General features: G+C 36.9%; 1 protein-coding gene across 9 annotated transcripts in view; it reads left to right on the forward strand.

Moving 5' to 3' along the window:
- The window catches only part of Myo9a (myosin IXA), a 207,475-nt gene that overhangs the window by 29,271 nt on the left and 154,242 nt on the right, over nucleotides 1-23,962 (forward strand). Inside the window, exon 1 of one of the 9 annotated variants that reach the window (XM_051197650.1) lies at nucleotides 14,317-14,425. The exons of the other annotated variants lie outside the window; for them this stretch is intronic. The gene's annotated coding sequence lies outside the window, so the exon portion shown is untranslated. Of the gene's footprint in view, nucleotides 1-14,316; nucleotides 14,426-23,962 lie in introns of those variants that run through there. 9 annotated transcript variants of the gene reach the window in all.

Consider the following 23,962-nt stretch of genomic DNA (forward strand, 5'->3'; position numbering starts at 1 on the left):
GTAGTTGTGGAATGCTTTTGGAAAGCAAATACGTACATGTAGAAGGAGCCTAGGAAAAATGAAACACGTTGACTTCTAGAAGAAAAGAAACATAAGTTGGAAGCAGAAGCTAGATTTCTCTTTAATTTTTGGTAGTGCTGTGAATAGGACTCAGGTCCTTGGACATGCTAAGGAATCACTCTACCACTGAGCCACACCCAAAGCATAGATTTTACTTTAGCTTAGTTGCTGCTTTATTATTTTTGCTTAATCTCTTTCTCCATCTTTGCCTCTTCTGTCTTAATAGCTTCCATTTATTCCTCATTTCTGCCTTTTGTAACTACCATGCCAACACCTTGCTTCCTAGCTGTTGTCTTTTACTTTACATTTATTTATTTATTGAGACAGAATTTCTCTGTGTGTAGCCCTGGCTGTCCTGGATCTCTATCTGTACCCAGGCTGGCCTTGAACTCACAGAGATCCACCTGACTCTGCCTCCCAAGTACTGGGATTAAGGTCTGTGCCACCACTGCCCAACGGCTGCTGTCTTTTAAACTTTAGACCTTGAGCTAACTGCTTTGTATTCTAGGACTTTCTGATTTGAATGCTCACAAAACAGTTTCTTTGGCCCAGTGGCTGCTAGCTAGCATTGAGTGACCATCCTTGGCTATCCATATAGGTTGTGTAATATGTGCATATATATGTGTGGCACAGAATCATGGTTAAAAGTATGGAGTGGTATGTAGGCTAGGTTATACAAAATGGGATTAAAGCTTGGAAGGCAACATCATTGACATGATAAAAACACACATTTAATTGTCCTTTCCACTTGAAAGATCTTCAGTGCTTTGTTGTTACTTTCAGGGCAAAGTTAAACTGTAGCATGTTGTGTCATACATCATGTCTTCTCTAGCTTTGTTTGTTTGAGACAGGGTCTTCCTGTGTAGCCCTGGCTGATCTGTAATTTACTATGTATACCAGGGTGGCCTTGAAGCCATAGGTATCTGCCTGCTTCTGCCTCTTGAGTGCTGGGATTGTGTGTTTTTGAGACAGTCCTACATTGTACCCCAAGCTAGTCTTGAACATGGACCTGTTCTCCTATCTCAGCGGTTTGAGCTTTTCTTCTTGCTGTCTCCCTTAAATTCTTTAATGTGTTATTACTGAATTTAGTTTCCTTGTCTGCATGCTCTGTTTCCTTTCAACCCTTTCCTTGCTTGGCAAGTTCCTATCTGACCTCCAGGATTTTATTCAGGTTTATTTTTTCCAGGAAGCTTTCCTTTAACTCCTGGATTAAAGTTTGTATGTCTGTGACATCCCTTTATGGAAGTCACCTAATTATTTGTCTGTTTTCCTTTCTAGGTTTTACTTTCTTTGGTAAAGGGTATAGTATAAGTACTATATAGTAACACAGGCATTTAGATCGGAGATTGTTTATTGTGTATGGGCTTTGTGTAGATTAGAGGACAACTTGAAGGAGTCCTTTTTCTTCTACCAGGTGTATTCTTGGGAGTTAGAACTCAGGTCATCAGGCTTGGCAGCAAAGGAGCCCATTTTACCAGCCTATTTTCTTGTTTTTATTTATTTTGAGACAGGGTTTTACTGTGAGTGTAAGCTGGCCTCAAAATCACAACAATCCTCCTATTTTTGTCTTTCTAGTGTTAGAATTATAGGTCTGTATTTAAATACTGTACGCTTCCCATAAAAGTATAACATTCTGATAAAACCAGTGTAAATTAAAAATATATTTAATACAACTAAGCCTGGTAATGCCATAGGTTAGTGACGCAATACTGCTTTTGTACCATGAGAAAGTTCAATTGTTGTAAATTGGCTATCATCTGTTTACAAAAAAAGCACATAGATAATAAAAGCTCAGTGAGCTTTTATTTACGTAGCCAGTATTCGATACTTCAAAATGAGATATTGCTAGAATTCTCCAAGCTACCTTATGCCTTCTTCTAATTCTAATCCAGGTCTTAGAGGATTTTTTTTTTATTATTTTTTTAAGGAATGAATCTTTTTAAAAAATAATTTATATAACTTTATTTTATGTGCATAAAGGTATCAGATCCCCTGTAGTAGAGTTACAGATAGCTGTGAGCTGCCATGTGGGTGCTGAGAATTGACCCAGGACCTCTGGAAGAAGAGCTAGTGCTCTTAAACACTGAGCCATCTCTCCAGCCCCAGGGATCTTATTTTAAATGGGATAACTCTTAACATATTGGTTTCTTTGTTTTGCTCATTTTTTTTTTTCCTGAGACTAGGTTTTTTGTGTAGTCCTAGCTTTCATGAAACTGGACTTGTAGACCAGGCTGGCCTTGGACTCATAGATCCTCCTGCCTCTGCCTGCCAAGTGCTAGAATTATAGGTGTTTTCCACCACACCCAGCTTTTGAGTATATCTTTAAATAAGCATGGTAGGTTGGAATTTGATTTTGTAGAGAGAACATAAATAACTTATAAAAACACAATTGTGGGCTGGAGAAATGGCTCAGAGATTAAGAGCAATGGCTGTTTTTCCTTAGTTCAGTTCCCAGCAGCCATATGGTAGCTCACAACCTTCTATAATGAAGTTCAGTGTTCTCTTCTGGTCTGTAGGTGTATATGCAGGCAGAACACTCTATGTAATAGACAAATTAATAAAAAAAAAAAACAAAAAAATTACAGTTGCTCTATTTTGTGCAATAGACAAACCAAAATCACATTATACTAAAATTATAGTAAAGAAGGTTTGTATTTGGAAGAATTTGTTGGTTATACAAGATTAGATAAATTGAAGTATATTTGGTGAAAGTGACTTATTAATTTGGATGGTGAACATGCTTAGAATAGGTATGGTAAACATGCAAAGTACTTTCAGAATTGTGAATTATGTTGTTTTGTATTCTGGTAGTGGGGTCATCCAGGAGGCAACTGAAGTATAATTTTCCTCAGAGTGAGGAAAGAACTGGTTGTCCTATGTCTTAGACAGCTAAATTTGGAAAAAATTGCTTCTTTTTCATTACCAGCAATAATTGTTACTTTTCTTTCTTTTTTTTTTCTGAGACAGGGTTTCTCTGTGTAATAGCCCTAGCTGTCCTAGAACTAGCTCTGTAGACCAGGCTGGCCTTGAACTCAGAGATCTGCCTGCCTCTGCGTCCTTAGTGCTGGAACTAAAGGCATGTGCTACCACCATAAGGCATATATAGTTCTTTGGATATGTAGGTATTCATTTAAACTTATTTTCCCCTTAGGCTTTTCTGTTAATCTTATATCCATGTTGTCTAATTAAGTAGAAAAAGTAGGAACTTTTTCTGGAGGGGGCCACAGGATTTCTTTATATAGCCACCTGACTGTCCTGGAATTCAGAGGTGCCTCTGTCTCTGGGATTAAAGGCGTGTATCTCCACTGCTGGGGGGCTGGCCTTGAACTCTCAAGAGATTCACTGGTCCCTGCTTCCTGAGTGCTGGAATTAAAGATCTGGGCCTCTGCAGGCTAGAGGTGGGATCTGGACCATAGCAGTTGGGATTACAGGTGAATGTCACAAAGCCTGGCTAGAGTTGAGATTTCTTCAATGTAAAAACTTTCTTCAATATATCTTTCTTGTTAGGATAAGTGGCTAATCACAGTGGCCTTTTTTGTTACTGTTTTTTGTTGTTAATAGAAGTAAATATTAGGATAGTTTAAAATCTATCTTTCAACTATTGTATTTTAATGTTCAAAATATTTGAAGGAAGTGTGTTGCTGGGCATGGTGTTACACATCTCTAATCCTAGAACTTGGCAGAAGGATTGCTGCAAGTTTGAGGTCAGCCTGGTCTACACAGTGAGTTCAGGCCAGCTAGGAATATGAATTAAGATTCCTTCTAAAATGGGGTAGGGGTATAGGAAGGGAGGGCTTTTCTTGTTACCTCAGTATATAGGATTAATGGATATTAGAGTGTATTTTGGGTGAGGTATCATTTATAGGATGTGTTCTGTTTGGCAATGACAGACATTCCTTAAATCATTAACAGATTTTAGTACTATTGCTGTTTGTAATGTGTTAAGTATTTGTTTGAAATCTGCTTACTCTTATCGATCTTCTGATAGTGGCCTGAGTAATCTTCCCCCTCCCCCATTTTTTAATGTAAGGGAGAAAGTTCTTCAGGAGGCTGTAGATATCTTCATAAGTGATTTTTCAATCATACTTTTTCCTGAATAATGTTTACAACTATTTTCTTTTAGTTCTTCTGCCCCTACTACTTTTATTTAATTATAAAAATTACTCATATTGAAAAGTTAAAATGGAAAGGGGAAAATAAAAAAACATATCTGCAGTCTATATTCAAAATTAGAACTATTTGCCTTCCATAGTGCTGTGATTTACTGGATTGTTCTTTATCAAAATATTTTGGAAAATATTAAAAAGGCTTATTTGTGTGTGCATATGTGTGCTTACCATTACTAAAACCTTAGTACAGTAATAATTCTTCAAAAGTTAATTCACTGATTGTGTTTGTGCTCCATGCCGTGCATGTGGAGATCAGATGACATCTACAGGGGTTGATTCTCTTCTACTGTGGGTTCTGGGGATTGAACTCAAGTTACCAGCTCAGTGGCAAGTACCTTTACTCACTGAGCCATCTTGCTGACCTTCCAGTAAAAATTTTAATATTTGAACAATTAGAATTCAAATTTTTCTTTTACATTTCATTTATCTCTTTATTTGAGAACAAGATACTGAAATGTCCTCCCCAAGATACGGAAATTGCCTTGGAAGAGCAGATTATTTTGAATAATGGCTTGTTTTCTAGAGTTATCTAATCATTTCTTTGGCCATTGTTTAACTTGTTCTTGTCTGTTCTCTATTTTTGAATTGGAGGCTATGTTTTTAAGACTTGATCAATTTTTGGGCAAAAATCTTTCCTAGGAGTTGGTATATATCATGTATCATATGTATGTGTCATCCAGATGTGGGCCACCTTGATGAGGATAGCTATGACTTCAGTCCAACCAAAAATCCTTTTTCTTTTGACAACTCCATTGAGAGGTTCTCAAGCATGAACTTTGCAGATGACAAGCTTGAATGGAGACATAAGATATTAGGTGATCCAAGTTTGACAGGGTTTAAGGTAGTATTTGCTATAACTTTGTTCTTTAAAACTACCTTTTTTATTCCTATAATTAAGTAGACTTGAGAGAGTTATATTTTCATAACATTAGTACTCTGTTCTTTAGTGCTTTTTAATAATTGTTGATTCTTTGTAGTTTCAAAATAAAGTACTTGGGGCTGAAGAGATGACTCAGAGGATAAGAGCACTGGCTGCTCTTCCAGAGGTCCTGAGTTCAATTCCCAGAAACCACTTGGTGACTCAAAACCACCATAATGAGATCTGGTGCCCTCTTCTGGCATGAAGGTGTACCTACAGGCAGAACACTGTATACATAATAATTCAATAGATCTTTAAAAAGTACTTCACAAAGTTGAAGTTCTTTTTCCTTTTGGCAGTGGAGTATATTAAAATAAGGATATATTGTTTGGAATACATAGTACGCTTTATTTTCTTGGTGTGATTGGTGCCAGTTGATATATATTAATGTCTAGTTTTTATTTTAGGATTAATTTCTCTTTATTGATTTAATTCTATCGTTTCATTATGTAAAATAGTTGCACAGTACAAAGGAAAAACTTGGGAATCTCATTTCTGTAGTATTTTTTTCTTTCAAATTCTTTTTTATACACTCAAATTAGCATACTATATATGCTGTTTTGTACTTGATTTAAAAATTTGCATTTGGTCTGTTTCTAGAGACTGTTCCTTATTGACACATAAAGATTATTCCTTCTTCTCTCTCTCCCGACCTTCTTCCTCTCTCCTTCCCTCCTTTTCTTTCTTTCTCCCTTTGGTACCCAGTACTAGTTTCTTGTTTCCAAATATTGGAGTGTGAATATGAGTTGTTTAATAATAGTAGGGTTTGAAAGGGTAATAGGTATTTGCCTACTTTTCTCCTTATGCTGCCTGGCTAGTTGAAGCCTTGGAAATAACCCGATATTTGGGAATTTTTTTTTGTAAAGTACATAATTCTTTCCTTTTGGTCTTTTTTATTCTTTTTGTTTTGTTTTTTCATGATACTGTTTCTCTGTGGCTTTGGAAGCTGTCTTGGATCTAGCTCTTGTAGACCAGGCTGGCTTTGAACTCACAGACATCCGCCTGCCTCTGCCTCCTGAGTGCTGGGACTAAAGGCGTACACCACCACCTCCTGGATGGTCTTTTTCATTCGTTTGTCCTTAATTTTAATGCCTCCCTTTTGTTTTAAGCCTCTCAGAGTATAGAATTGAATCATTCTGTGCATGCCTACTCAGATGTACATTGTACAAGGAGAGATCAGAAACATACAGTAAAGGGAGAGGGAAGGGAAATTATGATTTAAGTAATTTAGATCTAAGCTTTATGAACTAGCCAATGGAAATTAGGGAACTAATTTAGACCTCATTTGTCTTTTACTCTAGTGATCAACATTGTAGAGAATATCAAAAAATTGTAACAATGTTTTTAGAAAGTTGTGTGCTAAACTGGGTGGTGGTGGCCCACACCTTTAATCCCAGTACTTGGGAGGCTGAGGCAGGCAGATCTCTGAGTTCAAACAAAATTCAAAATTATGCACTGTCAGACTTAAGTTATATTACCTTATTAAAGTATAGTGAGGTGGAGATGCTGTGTAGGTAGCTTTCAATAAAGCACTTCCCATGCAAACAAGCTGAGTTTGATTCCCAGAATTCTTAAAAATAAAATAAGATAAAAAAAGCAATGGTAAGTGTACTTGTAATTCCAGCATTAGGGGGGTTGAAACAGGCAAATCCTTATGGTGGTCTGGCCAAGCAGCTTGGCCTATTGGCAAACCTAAGGACAGTAAGAAATCTGGTTTAAAAGTTTCTTTGTAATCTTTTAAATACAGTTTTCTCCATATGTTTTATTATCTCTCTCTCTGTCTCTCTTTGTTTCTCTCTCTCTTCATGACAAAGAAAAATGAAACAAAAAAGGTTCACAGAAACATCATTGAGTTCATTTTATGCTGGCCAACTAACTACTCCTGAACATAGGATCAGCACTGGAATGTTGGTTGATATATATACCCATATTCCATAGGAGAAAACCGATTTTCCTTTTGCCAGTTGGTTTCTATTCTTCATTAGGGGTTGGAGCTACTTTCTGTTATCAGTACTGGGACCCCCATCTGACTTAAACCAATTCAGATTTTATGTGTGCTGCCACAGTCTCTGTGAGTTCATATGTGCATTTTTTTTTTAAAGGATGGTAGACCAAAGGGAGGATTCCCACGGTTGACCTTTGATGTCTACATGCATGCACTGTACAAACCTGCGAACACATGTATATTGCTACTCACAAATTATCCTAGTAGTCATATGCAATTACTTTTTCTTTTTCACGTGTATGTGAATGTTTGAAAATGTATAAAACATTGTTTAAATGTTTTTGGTGTATTTGTGTCATTGTCTAGACCCACAAACCAGAGATAATTCCTTTCCTATCTTACTTTGTCAGTACTTTGTAGAAGTAACCATTCTCCTGAATTTATTAATATAATCTTGATTTACTACTTCTTTTCTTTCCTTCTCTTTTTCTTTCTTTTTCCTAGTGAGAAGGAATGAACTTAGAACTCCATGCTTGCTTGCTGGTCAAGTGCACTGCTATTGCTGAGCTAAATCCTTGGCCCAATCCTTCAAGATTTTAAATGCCAGCATTATATTCTTAAATACTGTAGTTCTTCTTAGTTTTAAACATATGAGTTGAATAACTCTGTGTATTTTATGTGATTAAGAAATTGAGTTTAGCATAATAACTGAAAAATTAATTCCAGATTGTTCTAGTTAGTCATAAATTATTAGATTTCATTGCGGTAAATTGATCCATTAGATTATATGCCAATTATCCATTCTAATTTTGATGAACATTTGAGTTGATTTCAATTTCTTGCTTTTATGAGACAAATGGTAGAATGGTGAGTATGTGTATATCTAATAATAGCACATTTGCAGATAATTTTTCAAAAATACACGTGAGTAGGATTGCTTGGTTACAAGAGTAGATAGGTCACAAAGAATGAACAAATTAAAACGTAGATGATGACAGAAGGATGATGACAGTATAAGAATTTCTTTCAAGGTCAAAAAAGTTCATTGGATCCCCTGGAGCTGCAGTTTCAGGCAGTTGTGAGGCATGTGGCTTGGATGCTGGGAATGAATTAGGGTTCTTTGCAAAAGTAGCAAACACTCTTAACTGTTAAGCCATATGTCCAGCCTGAAACCTTAATTTTTTTGAGAGTTCAATGTTCAAATGTAGTTTTACTCTTCCTTCCTTCCTTCCTTCCTTCCTTCCTTCCTTCCTTCCTTCCTTCCTTCCTTCATTCCCTCATTCCCTCATTCCTTCATTCCTTTCTTTTTTTGAGGCAGGGTTTCTCTGTAGCTTTGGAGCCCTTCCTGGAATTCTCTCTGTAAACCAGGCTGGCCTCGAACTCACAGAGATTCGTCTGTCTCTACCTCCTTAGCGCTGGAATGAAAGACGTCTGCCACAACTGCTTGACCCTAAAGATAATTTTCATTTTTCCCTTTTTATGACTTCAGTTCTTTTTCTTGCTTCATGACATTCAACTCTACTACAATAGTGAAGAGAAGCAATGAGAGTAGATGTAGCTGTCTGGTTTTCAGTATTTCTAGGATATTCTTTCCTGCAGATTGAAAATTCTGTCTGACAGTTTTCTTTCTGTTATCAATGACTTAAAAATTCTTTTTACATTTCATGAATTTTATGTCTATTGGTATTGATTCTCTTGGCTTTTATCTGTCTAAAAATAAACATTTTAATCTTCATGTATAAAGGATATTTTTCAGAGTTTTATATTTCTGTGTTGACAGTTTGTTCTTTTCAGAAATTTAAATGTTACCTACTGTTTCCTAGCTTCTACCACTTTTATAAAAAGGTAACCCTCAGTATTCTTATTCTCAATGTAACATGTCATTTTTGTTTGGGTACATTTTTTTTTTTTTTAAATATTGTTTTATGTGTATGTGTATTTTGCCCACATGTATACATATCAGCCACATTTATTCCTGGTGGTTGCCAGAAGAGGGTATTGGATCCTCTGGAACTGGAGGTACAGGCAGGTGTGAATCAAACCCAGGTTCTCCAGAAGAGCAAACAGTACTTTTTACTGCTGAGACAACTCTCAGCCCTCATTTCTTTGTAACCTTTGATTTTTCAGCAGAAAAGTACAGTTTACCTCTTTATTTTGTTTTTGTTTTTCTGAGGTTTGACCTGTGGATTTATTATGCATTTTGGATAATTTCTGCAAGTTCTTCAGTCTTCTATGCTGCTCCATTTCATTTCATTTCATTTTATTTATTCCCTTTCAGTTGGTTTGGAATTGTCTTACTGGTCTGACTGATCCTTATTCCTTTTTATGTTTCTTTTTTCCCTCTATGCTTTATTTTGAATACTTTTTGAATTTACAATCTGTGTATGTATGTGTTGTTAAGCCTATCCAGTGACCTTTTCATTTTTAATCTTAGATATTTTCTTTCCTTCCTTCTTTCCTTCCTTCCTTCCTTCCTTTCTTTCTTTCTTTTTTTTTTTTTTTTTTTTTTTTTTTTTTTTTTTTTTTTTGAGACAGGGTCTCTCTATGTAGTCCTGGAACTCGATATAAGGAACAGGCTCATTTAAAATATTATATTTTTTTTGTTGAATGTTACTCTTTTGACTCTTTTACTTTAAATTGACACTTTTCTGCAAAAATATATTAAATCATTCCCCCTCACTTATGGTATACACTGTATGAAATACATTTTAATGATATTTATTTTTATTTTAAAATCATTCCATTTATGTTATCAATGGTTTTGCCTTTCCCTTTTGTTTCTCCACCACACTTTCGTGATTAGGTACTATTATTCTTACTGTACAAGAATATTATAGGTGCTAAGAACACTGAGAATTAAAGTTCTAACTGCTGCTTCTTGGAAAAAGACATGTTAATTAAACTAAAAAGATATATTAGCTTAATATTTTTTTCAAAATCTGGAATTGACTTCTGGGTGGGTTACAACTGTAGTTAATTTTAGTAGATTCAATTTATACTTTGTAACAAAACTTGTTTTTTAAGTTGAGCCAGTTTCTATAGATCTCTTTGCTTTATACCTCTATTCTTGACCTTTCAGTCTAGGAGACTTACTTTGTCTTCCTCATCTACTTTTTGATTAGTACACAGTGATTTGTGTTCCCATCCAGGTGATAGCCAGGTTGGATCCTACTTGCTTCTTAAGGTCAGGATGGAATAGGTTCAGGGTAGTGTGGCCATAGACTGATGTGTACTCTACAAAAGCTCCATGGGAGAACTTTTTAGCTTGTGCTGGGTAGCTTTGCATCTAAAATTCATGAATTTCAGTTTGTCTGTCAGTTTAAGGATTGCTTGTTTGCCCCTTTGCTCACCTTGAGCTTAGAGTTGAAAGTTGTAATTTTACTGTTTACCTAGAAAGAGTGTTTCCCAGTCTGGAATTGAGCTTGCTTAGTTTTTTTTTTTTTTTTTTTTTTTAATAATCTCAGCTTCCAGATGAGTTTTACAGTTTTGATTTTGTAATTTATTCATCCCTTTCTTTTTCTTATTATAGTGAGAGGTTTTCTATTCTGACCTGTACTGACACTAGAATGAAAACTCAGTATTTCATTTTATTAGTTTCTTAGTTTGTACAGGTTCAAAAGCTACTGTAAAGCTCTCAATAGCTAACAGAATTGCTGGAATAATGGGTGACTTAAATATTTCACCCCTCAATTTCCCCTGAAGGTGGTAGAAGCTATAGGAGTTTATGGATATTTTTTTTCATTACTATTGAAGCACAGTAATAACGCCTTGTCAACCCTCCCTTTCCATCAGTTATTTCTTCCCATGAGATTTCAGCTTTTAAAAGCAAGTAATATAAAGGAAAGGCTTTCTTGCCTTTTTGGACACATGTGTGTTCTAATTGAGGTTTATTATAATTGGCTCCATGATTATTAGAGCATCACTGCAACAGAAACTTGTATGCAAGTAAGTTTCTTTTGGGGGCGGTTTGAAAACAGGGTTTCTCTGTGTAGCCTTGGTTGTCCTGAAACTCATTCTGTAGACCAGGTTGGCCTTGGACTCAGAGATGTGTTTTTCTCCACCGCCTGAGTCTGGAATTAAAGTTGTGTGCCACCATACCCAGCTGTAAGTGTTTGTTTATAGCTATTTTCATGTAAAGGCAGACTGAGTAGTTGGGATAGAGACAATATGACCTGTAGAAGTATAACATATTCACTGTTTGAACTTCACAGAAAAAACTCAATGACTTTGAAACTAGACCTTGGTCAAGTGCCAGTGAATAGCATTTCAAGTTAAGAAAGTGCTTCACATTATACAGTTACTGCTTCCCACCTATCGTTGCAAAAATTTCATGAAATGTCTTCGATTTATTAAACTGTAATAGTGAGTTCACATATCCCCTGTCAGTGTTGTTACTTCCTATTAGTTCTACTTGTAAAAGTTGTCCAAAATATGGAAAGATTTTTGTATATCAGTGCATTTTTAAGTCCCTCAGTGCTTTGCAGTGAATTCATTGCCATGGTGAACATTGCTAAACAGCTAATCCTAGCTATACTTAGGTGTTTGTTTTAAAGTGTAGCTCTTCCTAATCTGTTTTTCTTTCTGTAGCTCCATCTGTGCTTATGATACTCCTACAGCAGTTTCTTTGAGTCCTATGACTGTAGGCATGTCCCATTATTCATCCTGGCTTTTAATCAGTCTTTTAGAGATTTTATCTACTTACTGTATTTTTCATTTCCTCCATTTCCCTTCCCTTCCCACTTCCCTTCCCTTCCCTTCTCCTCCCCTCCTCTTCTCCCTTCCCCCCTTCTCCTTCCCTCCCTCTGTCCTTCCTTTCTTCCTTTTCTTTCCTTTCTTCCTTCTTCCCTCCCTCCCCTTCTCTCTTTCTTTCTCTTTCTGTCTGTCTATATATCTATCTATCTATTATTTATTTATTTTGAATGGTTTTTCAAGACAAGATTCTCTGTGTAGCCTTGGCTGTGTTGGAATTTACTCTGTAGAACAGTCTGGCCTCACATATATCCACCTGCCTCTGCCTCTTGAGTGTTGGGATTAAAGGTATGCACCACCACCTGGCTACTTATTATGTATTTTAAAGTAGATTATATTGAGACATGAGTGAAACAGTATTTAGGCTCAATGAAACAATTCACTACAGTGGAATGTATAAGATATAATGGTTACAGTGCCAAATGTGTGTGTGTGTGTGTTTTTTTTTTAAATCAAAACATCATTCATAGGCAACATTTAAAAAAAACATTTATTTGTCTGTGTGTGCTCACATGGGCACACAAGTAGAATTCAGAGGATGACTTACAGGATTCATCAACCATCTGGTCAGAATTGAACTCAGGTCAGGTTTGGTGGTAGACACCTTTACCTGCTTTAGTCATCTTGCTGGTGCCCTCCTATACATTAGAACGGAACCCCAGATAACAAAGAACTGTGTAATCTGATCTTCGTATCTCTGACTTCATCTTTTTAGTACTTTTCTTCTTGGCTTGAATCACAGTGATTCCTTTTTATTTTTCAAAGTTCCAAATTTGTTCTTGGTTAAGACATTTTGCTTTCTTCAATGCTCTTAGCTTTTCTTTTCTGTGTTAGCATAATTTGCTCCTGTATACCTTATAGGCTTTACCATCTTGGAGAAGTTAGTGCATACTACTGATAACTAAAATAGCATGCTGGAGCTCTTTAGTAGCAAACTGCTGCCCACAAGACAAATCCTGCTGGTGGCCTGATTTTGTCCTGTCTGAGAGCTAAAAATGTTTTTCATATTTTTAATGGCTATAAAACAAAATACAAACAAAAAACTTAATGTGAAAGACTCTGTTCCCCCAAAATGTAAAATATTTACTATGTATCCTGACCTTTATAGAAAAGTACTTTCTTAAAGTATTTTGTTCATTTCTTTCTTTGTTTTGACCATTTCTTGCCCACCCCCATGCTTTCTTTTTGAGTCTTGGAATGTTGATTGTGTGGAAGAACTGAGCAAAAATAAAGAACATTATAATTGCAGTTGAAAGGTCATCTGGTGTTAAAAATGGTAGTCAAGACTTTCTCCAAAATAGACAAAGGTGATTTGTTAAACAATCAGTTCACATGACTTTGAATGTCTTTCCTAATTATATGTACTGAAGATGCAAATGTGAGTCTATATAGAGTATATCTCTGAAATTGTTGAAGTGATTTAACAGTACACATATCTGAAAGCTCAACTAACCACTTGCAGACTATCCCATTACAGAAACATGTGTTCCACAAATAAACCACTTGAATTGAAAAATGTTCCTAGCTTATCATCCCAAATAAGTGCTATATTCCTGTGGATAGGTGTGAGAATGTGGGAAGTGATGCTGAATATTAATATTTTGACACTCATTTTGTAGTCATTGTAGGCAAGCAGACAGCTTAGTATTGACTCCAGTAGCCTGAATTTCACACTCTTATATCCCCCTGAAGTTGAATTCTTGACTATGCCATAGAGAGGTGCAAAGTTAGTGAGTTTATTAAGTAGTGGTAATGAAGAGTATATGCTTTAGATTTGAAAATGACAGGCATTTAGGGAGAGGGACATGTATGAGCCACAGGTATAAGCGTCTAGAGAGAATACTTTCCGTATCTGTATAATTGCTGTGTGTATGTGTGATTGTATCTTTATAAGTTTCTATGGACATAGTTTACAAAGTTTAAAGATAAAGTTCAATTTTCCTGAGTGCTGGGAGTAAAGGTGTATGTCACCACTGCCTTGTTCCTTTAAAAAAAGAAAAAAAAATTTTTTTTAACTCCAGTCCTCTGGAAGAGCAGCCAGTTCTCTTAACTGCTGAGCCATCTCTCCAGCCCCAAGGTAGATTGCTTTTGTAAAATTAAATTGTAAGTTTGCTCTGTGAGGTGTATTGTTTGGGTTTAGGGCTAAGAGAGTAATACTAATACAGTTAAACTCAAGGTTACAAATATTTTGTTCCTAAGTAAGCACAGTTTGTTGTTTAAGATGTCTTTAGGAAAATGAGCATTTATTCATTAGTTAAGAAGTTTTTTTTTTTTTTTTTCTTTTCTTTTTTTTCCCCTTTGAGACAGGGTTTCTCTGTAGCTTTGGAGCCTGCCCTGAGTGCTGGGATTAATTGGAAGGTTTTTGAGTCTTAGGGAACTGGAAAAACAAACTAGATTCCAAGGTATGTGGGTTCGTCTTTTTTTCTGCATCACTGTTAATTTTTCTTCTTTTACTGCCTTCCTTAATTAAGTATGTCTGTCTTTCCAATAAGACCTCCAAATGTGAGACTTTATGAAAGTTATAAGTATCTATGGATGTATTCACTGATTCTTAAAACATCAAAAGAAGTGCTTCAGTGAAAGGTAATCTGAAATAAATTTTAGGATAAAAATAAAATATGAACAAGCTGACTGTTTTATTTTGTTTCACTTCTAAATTTGTTGTTGGGTATTTAAGTAATATATATTATTTTACTACTTATTACAGTTCCTGTTTTCTCCCCCAATCCTGTCTAGCCTCACAAATGCTAAGTTCTGTCCAGACCTCCTTATCTGTTGCCTACTTTAGCAGTTAACAGTATGACGTTCATTGTATAACACCTCCTCCCTTTTAAAAAAGCTTGAGGCCAAATTTTTATTAGAGTTTAAAAGGAAAATCCAAGAGCAAGAAAGCTGCCTGGCGGAAGGAGATGAAGAAAATCAGGAGAGAAAACCATGACATTCTGCATTAGGCATGGAAGTTTGCTGAGCAGCCACATAATAAAAGGAGTGGAGTAGGGCTTCAGAGAAAGAACAAGGAGTCCTAAAGTGTCTTAAAGTACATACTCATTTGTGCATACTTACATACGTAGACATCATTACAAAAACTTTTAACAAGTTTTTAATATTTTTACTAGAAGTAGTAAATATTTTTGAAGTTTATAAAATTCTCCCTCCCTCTTATATTTTGGTGGTGGTTGTATTAAATATGTAGTTCACTTTTTGGTAACAAAGTCAAATTTTTATATGTATGTGTGTTTGGTACGAATATATACCACCTGTGTGCAGATGCCCACAGAGGCAAGTATGAGTGTCAGATTTCCTGGAGTTGGAGTTGTGAACTGCCTGAAATGGGTGCTGAGAACCAAACCTAAGTCATCCAGAAGAGTAGCAAGTGATCTCTCCATTCCTAACAAAGACTATTTTACAATATAATTTTTTCCATTTGTTTGCATGGTCTACATGCATGTATGTATGAAAGTTCATGTGGGTGTGGATGTAAATGTGTGTATAGGTTCTAGTGTCTCTTTCAATTATATTCTTCATTTTATCTATTAAGATAGATTCTCTTGCTGAAATTGGGGCTTGTTTTAGCTAGTCTGGATTGTTAACTTGTTCTGGAGATTCTGTTTGTGCTGCCCATGTGCTGGCATTACAAGTGGTTTTCTATGTTTGTCCATTTTTTAATGTGGCTTCTGGAGACTGACCTCAATTCAGAGATGCTTGTGTCATAAGTGTTACTTACAAAGCCATCTTCTTTTCCCATGATACTAATTTAATCTATGCATATGGACATCTTTTCATTTTCTAGTGTCTTCAATATAAAGTTTTCATTGTGTTGTTCTTTTGATGCAACTAATGCCTATAAAACACAAACACGAGACTCAGCGCCCACGTGGAGTTTATTGAGAGAGGGGAGAGAAAGAGGGGGTAGCTGGTGGCCAACCAAAAGCAGGAGAGAGCGAGAGAGCAAAGAGAGAGCAAAGAAGCAGAGAGAGGCAGAGAGGCAGAGAGAGGCCACATTGTAGTTATTCATCTCCTTTTTAGGCTATTATGAATAGAATTATTTCCTGATTTGATTTTTCTTTCAGCATATTTATTAACGGTGTAAAGAGCTGTTGATTATTCTGTACTGCTGATAGTGTTTATCAGAATTGAGAATTTTCTGGCTGCATCTCTAGGATCTTTATTTGTGTGTGTTTCATCTCTGTCTCTTTTTGTATGGTGAATGCATGAGTATGTATGGGTGTTCATACCTATGTGTGCTTGTGTGGAGCATATCAAGGGCCTTTGGATGTCCTCTATTATTATGTACCTTTGAGGTAGGATCTTTCCCTAAACCTAGAGCTCATTTTTTTTTTTTTTTATCCTTTTTTCTTCACCCATTCCTCACTTCATTGGTACTGGGGTTAGAGGTGTGTACAGGACCATACCTAGCTATTATATGAGTGCTGAAATTAGAACTCAAGATATTTGTGGTTGTTGTGCATGTGCTCTTAACCACTGAGCCATTAAAGGTCTTTTAAGCACAGGATCATATTACCTATATGTAGGGATAATTTGACTTCTATTCCTATTTATACCCTATTTTTTTTCTTGCCTTCCTGCTTTAATTGATTTCAAGCACTGCATTAAAATAAGACTGAATGCAGAATATGAACATCCTTGTCTCGTTCCTGATTTTAGAGGAAATGGGTTTGGTTTTCTCCAATTTGTGTAATGCTGGTGTATAAGACACTTTTCTGTTATTAGTGTTAAAACACTGTGACCAAGGCAACTTAAAGAAGTATCTTATTTAGGGGTTCTTTTGCTGTGAAGAGACATCATTGAAGACAAGTTTCAATCCTGCTTGGTCCTGCAGCTGTTAAGTCTCAAACACACAGAGTCTATATTGATTATAAACTGTTTAGTCAATGGCTCAGGCTTCTTATTGGCTAGTTCTCTTAATTATTAACCCATAACTATTTATGTATCTCCATGTGGTCTTGGCTACCAGAGAATCCCTGGGCGTCCTACTTTCCTGGTAGCTACGTGGTGTCTCCTCTGGCTACTCACTCTCTGAGTTCCTCTTCCTAAAATTCTTCTGGTCTGATAGCCCTGCCTGTACTTCCTGCCTGGCTATATCCTGCCTGTCCATTGGCCAAAACAGCTTTATTCACCAAGCAATAAGAGAAGCATATATTCACAGCATACAGAAGGACATCCCCATCATATCATAACCATGGCAACTCTTATAAAGGAAAACATTTAATTGAGGCAGCTGCTTACAGTTTCAGAGGTTCAGTCCATTATTGTCATGGTGAAACATGGCCTTGTGCAGGCAGACATGGTGCTGGAGAGGTAGTTGAGAGTTCTACATCTTGGAGGCAACAGGAAGTGGATTGAGACACTGGGTGTGGCCTCAAAGCCTGCCTCCACAGAGACCACACTTATTCCAACAAGGTCATACTTCCTAATAGTGCCACTCCCTTTGGCGGGGGGCATTTTATTTCAAATTACCACAAGAATGAAGGATTTGTTTGGGACTTATGGTTCCAGGGGAGTAAGAATACATCATTATCACATTAGGAAGCCTGGCAGCAGGCATGGTGATGGATCAACTGTTCAGAGCTTAAGTCTTTTTCTTGGTTTTTCATTTTTGAGACAGGGTTTCCAGGCTGGCCTTGAACTCAGAAATCCACCTGCCTCTGCCTCCCAAGTGCTGGAATTAAAGGTGAATGCCAGTACTGCTGGCTTCAAAGATTGCATCTTCATCTACAAATAGGAAGCAGAGAGGGCACACTGGGAATTGAAGACTGAGATTCTTTCCAGCCAGGTCCCACAGCCCTTAGTCCCAAATAAACACACTGAGGCTTATATTAAATATAAACTATTTGCCGATGGCTTAGGCTTCTTATTGGCTAGTTTTTTCTTAATTATCAACCCATTTCTATTAATCTTAGTATTTCCATGTGGTCCTGGCTTACTGGAGAATGCCCAGTGTCCTATCTTCACAGTAGCTACATGGCATCTCCCCATGGCGACTCTCTGGTCGCCCCACCTATACTTCTTGCCTGGCTAAGTCCTGCCTGTCCATTGGCCGAAATAGCTTTATTCATCACCAGTAAGAGAAACAGATACTCACGGCTTACAGAATGACCTTCCCCATCAGGGAATGATGTGAATCTTGAAATCTCAAAGCACATCCCTAATGACATACTTCTAGCAATGCCACATTTCCAAGTCCTCCCCAAACAGCTAATAACTGGGAACCAAATATTCAAATACATGAGACTTACAAGGGGCATTTTATTCAAATCACCACATTCTACCTAGAGCCCCTATAATCTTGGTGGCCTTAACATAATGCAAAATACATTTAGTATAACTTTAAAAATATTCATAGTCTTTAAGTCTGTCTCAACAGTGTTTCAAGATCCAAAGTTCAAAATCTCATCTGAGACTCAAAGCAATCTCTTAACTGTAATCCCATGTAAAAGCAATTTACATACTTCCAACATACAATGCCACAGAATATGCATTACTGTCTCAAAATGGAGGAATCGGGAATAGTGGAGAAGTACTGGGTTTAAGCAATATGAAACCCCATAGGGCAAACTCCAGATTCTGTAGTTCTGTTGCTATAAAGCTCGTTTCAAGTCTGTTCCTCACACCTTCTGCCCCCAATCATGTTCTTGCCAAATTCTCTTAGAGGAACCAATGAATTTATTGGTCTTCCTGACAAAGTTCAGGTGAAGGGTTACTTTACAAGGGTGTGGGCACTCTTTCCCAAATCTGTAATACCTAGAAAGCCCACCAGGGATGGGGGCTTCTCTGTAGCTGCATAGATGGAGCCTCTCCTCTAATCTTCCTTGAACTATATGCACTCTTAACTCCTCCTCTAGGCCAAATGCACTGTTGCCAGGTGGTAGGGAACAGCTGGATATTGAGGAGAAATCTTGTGCTTTACTCCATGCCTCTAAGCCTGGGTATAAACCATTAACATAATCTTTTGCAAGGGTGCTGAACTCTTTAGCGACAAGCTTCATGTCTGATGTCAGAGTTTAGATGGCTCTGCCCTACTGGCTTTGCTGCTTGCAACATACTTCTTTCTCTTGGGTTGATTCCACTCCCTTTGTGCATCTCTCCTTAGCAGATATCCCATGGATCTGGTACCTCTAGCATCTTGGAGTTTCTGACTCCATTCAGGTTTCATTGTCACAGCTTCACACAACAATCTCTCAGGGCCTCCATTTAGGGTTTTCCTTGCCACATGCCTGTCCTCAGAGACTTTCTTTAACCATGTAAGAAGATTCTACAACCTCTTTATTAGGATATCTTTCATGACTGAAAACAGAACGTTGTGAAATTCAGCTGCCCACTTGGGATGGAGCCTGGAACCTTTGAATCACATTTGCAACAGCTTTCCTTTTTGTTCTGTTTTAGGATTGACAATTCTTTAGGCTGGGTGGAGTCTTGCTTTGAGGGTACCACTCCCTTTATTCTGGTTTTTGGATCATGCCTGTCCTTCCTTAATCATCTTCAGCACTAGCCTTCAGTCCAACATTACATTTATTAGTATTATTTTTCTCTTCAAACTGTACATTTTGTATTATTTTTTGCCCGCCTGATCTTTTCAGTTGTAGACCTGCATAAGAGGATTACTAGTAACCATGTGACAGTCAATAATAGGATGTTTTGAAATCTTTCCCAACATTGAAATTAGTCTGCTATTTTTCAACTTAGCCTTAGGCAAATTCTTAGGACTAGAGTAGGAAGCACCCACACTCTTTGCTAAAACATTACAGGAATGGCCTCTAGCCCAGTTCCTGTTAAAGTCCTGATTTCCTCTGAAGTCTCTTGAGCTGGGCTTTTACAGTCCACAAAAGCTCTCAGCACTATTGTCTTCTGAGCTCCACCTCGGATGACCCTTTAAGCTCTGCTTACAGCATGCAGTTGCTTTTCTGGTCTAAAGTCCCAAAGTCTTCTATATTCATCCAAAACACCATGTAGTCAGGTCTGACACAGCAATAGCCCACTTCAGTAGTTGCTGTGATAAAATACCTTGATCCAGGCAGATTGTAGAAGGAAGAGCTTATTTCTTCTCATTAAAGAAATTGGAGTAGGGCTAGTGAGGTGGCTCAGTGGATAAATCTATTTGCTGCTAAGCCCGATGGAATGAGAGAGTTGACTTCTGCAAATTACCTACCTCCAATTATACACATAAAATAATTTTTTTTTTAGTGTTGGAGATTTATTAGATTATATCCTATAAGGTTACTCAGTTCAAATTGCATAAAATTTTAGGAATACAAACTATTGGTGTTACTGTGCAATCATTTTTGCCTAATGCCCAAAATGTACATGATATAACAAAACTTTAGGAAGTCAAATCCAGTGTCCATTTTCATTGAGTAGCATTTATTTCATAAAGTTCATGTTCAAAGAATCCTGTCTTAGAAGAACAGCCAGGGCTTTTATTCACAAAGCACCTACATGCTCATTTAAAATGTTACAATGTCACCTGTTTTGTTGATAACAGCTATGGTAGAAAGTCAGATAAAAGCAGTGTGCAGATGTTAGACATAAAAATAGAGACCAGGTGTGGTGATGTACTCCTTTAATACCAGCACTCTGGGAGGCAAAGGCAGCCTAATCTGTGGGTTCAAGGTCTACAAAGGGAGTTCCAACCAGTCTGGGTCACATAGGGGAAACCTTGTCTCAAAAACAACATAGACAAAGCTGGAGAAAAGGGGGAACTAAACTTTTCAATAAAATGCTTAACTTAAGCAATAAAATGTTTGCTAATTTGACATATTTATTAATGTGTATGTGAACTGATTATTTTTAACATGTTTAAATTGATTTTTAGGTTTTTTTTAAATTCATTTTAGTGTTTAGTCATGCATGTATGTATGTGTGCTATGTGCATGCCTGGTGTCTGCAGAGGTCAGAAGAGGGCATTGATTTTCTGGAATTGGAGTTGCAGATGACTTTGAGCCACCATGTGAGTGCTGGGAACTGAACCTGGTTCTTTGTAGGAACAACCAGTGCTCCTAATTACTAAGCAATCTCTTTTGCCCCTTAACATGTGTTTTGAGGCAGAAAACTCTTGATGAAATGATGGAACTCTCTAATCTTTTAGTGGGCATGTCAGACTTAATAAACAGAAACCTAAAATAGAAATAGTCGTAAGTTTAGGTTGTGTATCAAGTTCTCTGATTAAAAAGTAAGTAAATAAGGAAAAGGGGAGATACAGATAAGAAGATGCAGAATAAAGGGTTATTTTAATTTTTAAAATTGTTTTATTTCAACAGGGCTATTTTATATTAATAAGGGAAAGTTTCTTTTTAGGAATAAACATTTGAAGAGAATTATCAGTGTGTGAGGAACTAAGGACAGCTCAAGGTGCCCTTGCCTCTCACATTCTTTGAGACAGTGTTTTTTGTTGTTCATTGCTAAGCACAGTGTGCTATCTTGTCCACCTGTGACTCTGGACTCTCCTGTCTCCACCTCTCATCTCACTGTTGATAGTTACTAGTACTCAGGCATCTGTATTGGCCTGTCCTTGGGGTTCTGACAGGATATTCCCTCAGTTGCAGCCACTAAGCACTACCTGTACACGTTCGCCATGTTCCCTTTTAAAAGGCTGCTGCTCCTGTCCCCAGAGGCAGGTCTCTCCTCTCCCCTCCCCCCTTTCTCATTCACTTTTCCCCAATAAAAAACCAAGCCATCCTGTCCCTAAACTTACTAGTTTAAAGGCATGTTTGTGGTTGTAGTATTGTTTTAAATAAGCAATAAACAGATTTGTAGTGTTTATCTGAAAAAATATTGCATAAGAAGTGTACCCACAAAGCTAGATTCTGAAATATATAAAACCATGTAATAAATGTTGTGGAACATACAAAGTAAAAGTAACCAGAAGAGCAGTTCAGTTTGACATTAAAAACATTAGTCTGAAAATATTAGTCTTATTAGGTTTCGCAAGGATGAGCAAGGAAGTATTAGGTCTTAAAACAGTAAAGAAATTTAAATGGGCACCATAAGATCAGGTGCATAAGAAAATTATAGACTTTAGAAGTGAAACATACAGTGCAATTAAAAAGAAACCCTTATAGTGCTCACAAAAGAGAGATAATGTCAATAAGATGTCATTTCTTTTTCTTTTTAAAAAATTTGTTTTTGAGTCTCAGTATTAGATCAGGCTGGCTTTGAACTTGTAGTGATTTTCCTGTCCCTGCTCTTCATGTACTGGGGTTAGAGCAGTGTGCTGCTTTCCCCAGCAATGTTGTCAGCTGTTTATAATGTTGATATGTAAGTTAAGGCAGTATCAATATGTAAGTTGTCAGAAAATCTCTGTGTGCCTTGTCATGTGCACACAAAATAAATGCATAAAAATATAATTAAAACATAAGCCAGTGGTTGTTTGGAAATATATTCTGCACATCCAACTGAAAATTGATTGATATCCATAATAAAATGTTCTGATTGATAAGAAAAAGACAACTCATAAAAGGGGAAAAGATAAGTAAACCAACAACTGAAATGACAAATGAAAGGATTAGAGTAACTCAGACTTACAATAATCAAGGAGATGCAAGATAAAATGAACTAGTCTTTTAAAATTTATTTTGGTGCTGTAGAGATGGCTTTTTCAGAGGACCCAGGTTTGATTCCCAGCACCCACATGGCAGCTCACAACTGTCTATAACTCCAGTTCCAGAGGATCCAACACCCATGGCTAAACTTCAGTGCATATAAAATATTTTAAAAAGATACAAAAAGCCTTTGACTGTGGAGTAAGTGTGTGTGTGTTTTGTACTACAGTACCAATATGGAAGTCAGCAGACAGCTTGAGGGGATTGGTTCTTTCATTCCATCAGGTGGTTTTTTCCTGGGCATCAAACTCAGGTTATCAGGCTTAGGGGTAAGCATCTTCATCCAAATAGCCAGTTAACAGACTTGTTTTCATACTTTTAGATTGGTAGAAACTCAGTTCTGACAATATTAATGTTTGATAAGGAGGCAGAAAAATTTGAACTCTTTCACACTTGTCAGAGCTATTGTTCAGACATTTTTTGTTAATATCTGATTGTTAACAGGTATTCTCAAACTTTCACTGCTGTGCTTAAAACCAAATTAGCAAAGATATATGAGGACACATATAAGAACTGTAACATTACTCTTTTAGGGTAGTGTTGAAAGTAGTCATAGTATTCACTGAGAGGACAATGTGTTGATTGAATGGTGGTAAATGGTGCACAGGGATATGGTATGATTTGGCATTTACTGAACTTGAATGCATCAGCACACAATTAAGTATAGTGTGATACCATTTCTATCTTTTTTGGGGTATTTATTTATGTTTTACATTCCAATTCCAGTTCCTCTCCTCCCTTCCTCTCCTCCCACTTCCCTTCTTTCCCCTCTCCTGTTCCATTGTTCCCCTGAGAAGGTAAGGTGATACATTTCTTAAAGGTTAAAAACATGAAACAGTATTATATATAATTTTATGGAAACTTATTCAGGTAATAAACATGTATCAACATGATACCAACCTCAAGATAATAGTTATTTCTATAGAGCAGAACAGCAAATGTATAGCTGTTTCAGACTTGTTGAGCTGTGGATATGTGGCTACCTTATACATATTCTGTCATCTGTTTAAAGGCCATCTAGGATAAAAGTAAAGATAATTTCTTGATCAGAGGTCTTTGCAAAAAGTATGGCAGCATAAAATGAAGGTAACTGAAGTTTTTATGTTTAAAATAAAGAGTATTTTAGAAATTAGAGAGATGGCTAGGTGGTCAAGAGTGCTTGTTCTTCCAGATGAGCTCAGTTAATTTCCAGCACCCATGTTAGGTAGCATGCAACTGCTTATGACTCAAGGTCTAAGGGATATAATGCTTCTGGTCACTACCAGGACATACACAAATGTGGAATATTCATGCAAACTGTAGAGGCAGGAGGGAGGGCCTAGTCCCTGCTCCAAGTGATTTGACAGATTGTGATGATCCCTCCTGGAAGGCATCATCCTCCCTGTGGATTGGGGGGGGGGAATGAGATGGGAGGGGAGGTCAGGGGGCATGGGAGGGAGGGAGAAGGAACTGGGTGGGATATGTAAAATAAGAAAAAATAATAAAAAAAATACCTATAATGGCT

This window comes from Phodopus roborovskii, unplaced genomic scaffold (genome assembly GCF_943737965.1).
Source record: "Phodopus roborovskii unplaced genomic scaffold, PHOROB, whole genome shotgun sequence".
Lineage (NCBI taxonomy): Eukaryota > Metazoa > Chordata > Mammalia > Rodentia > Cricetidae > Phodopus > Phodopus roborovskii.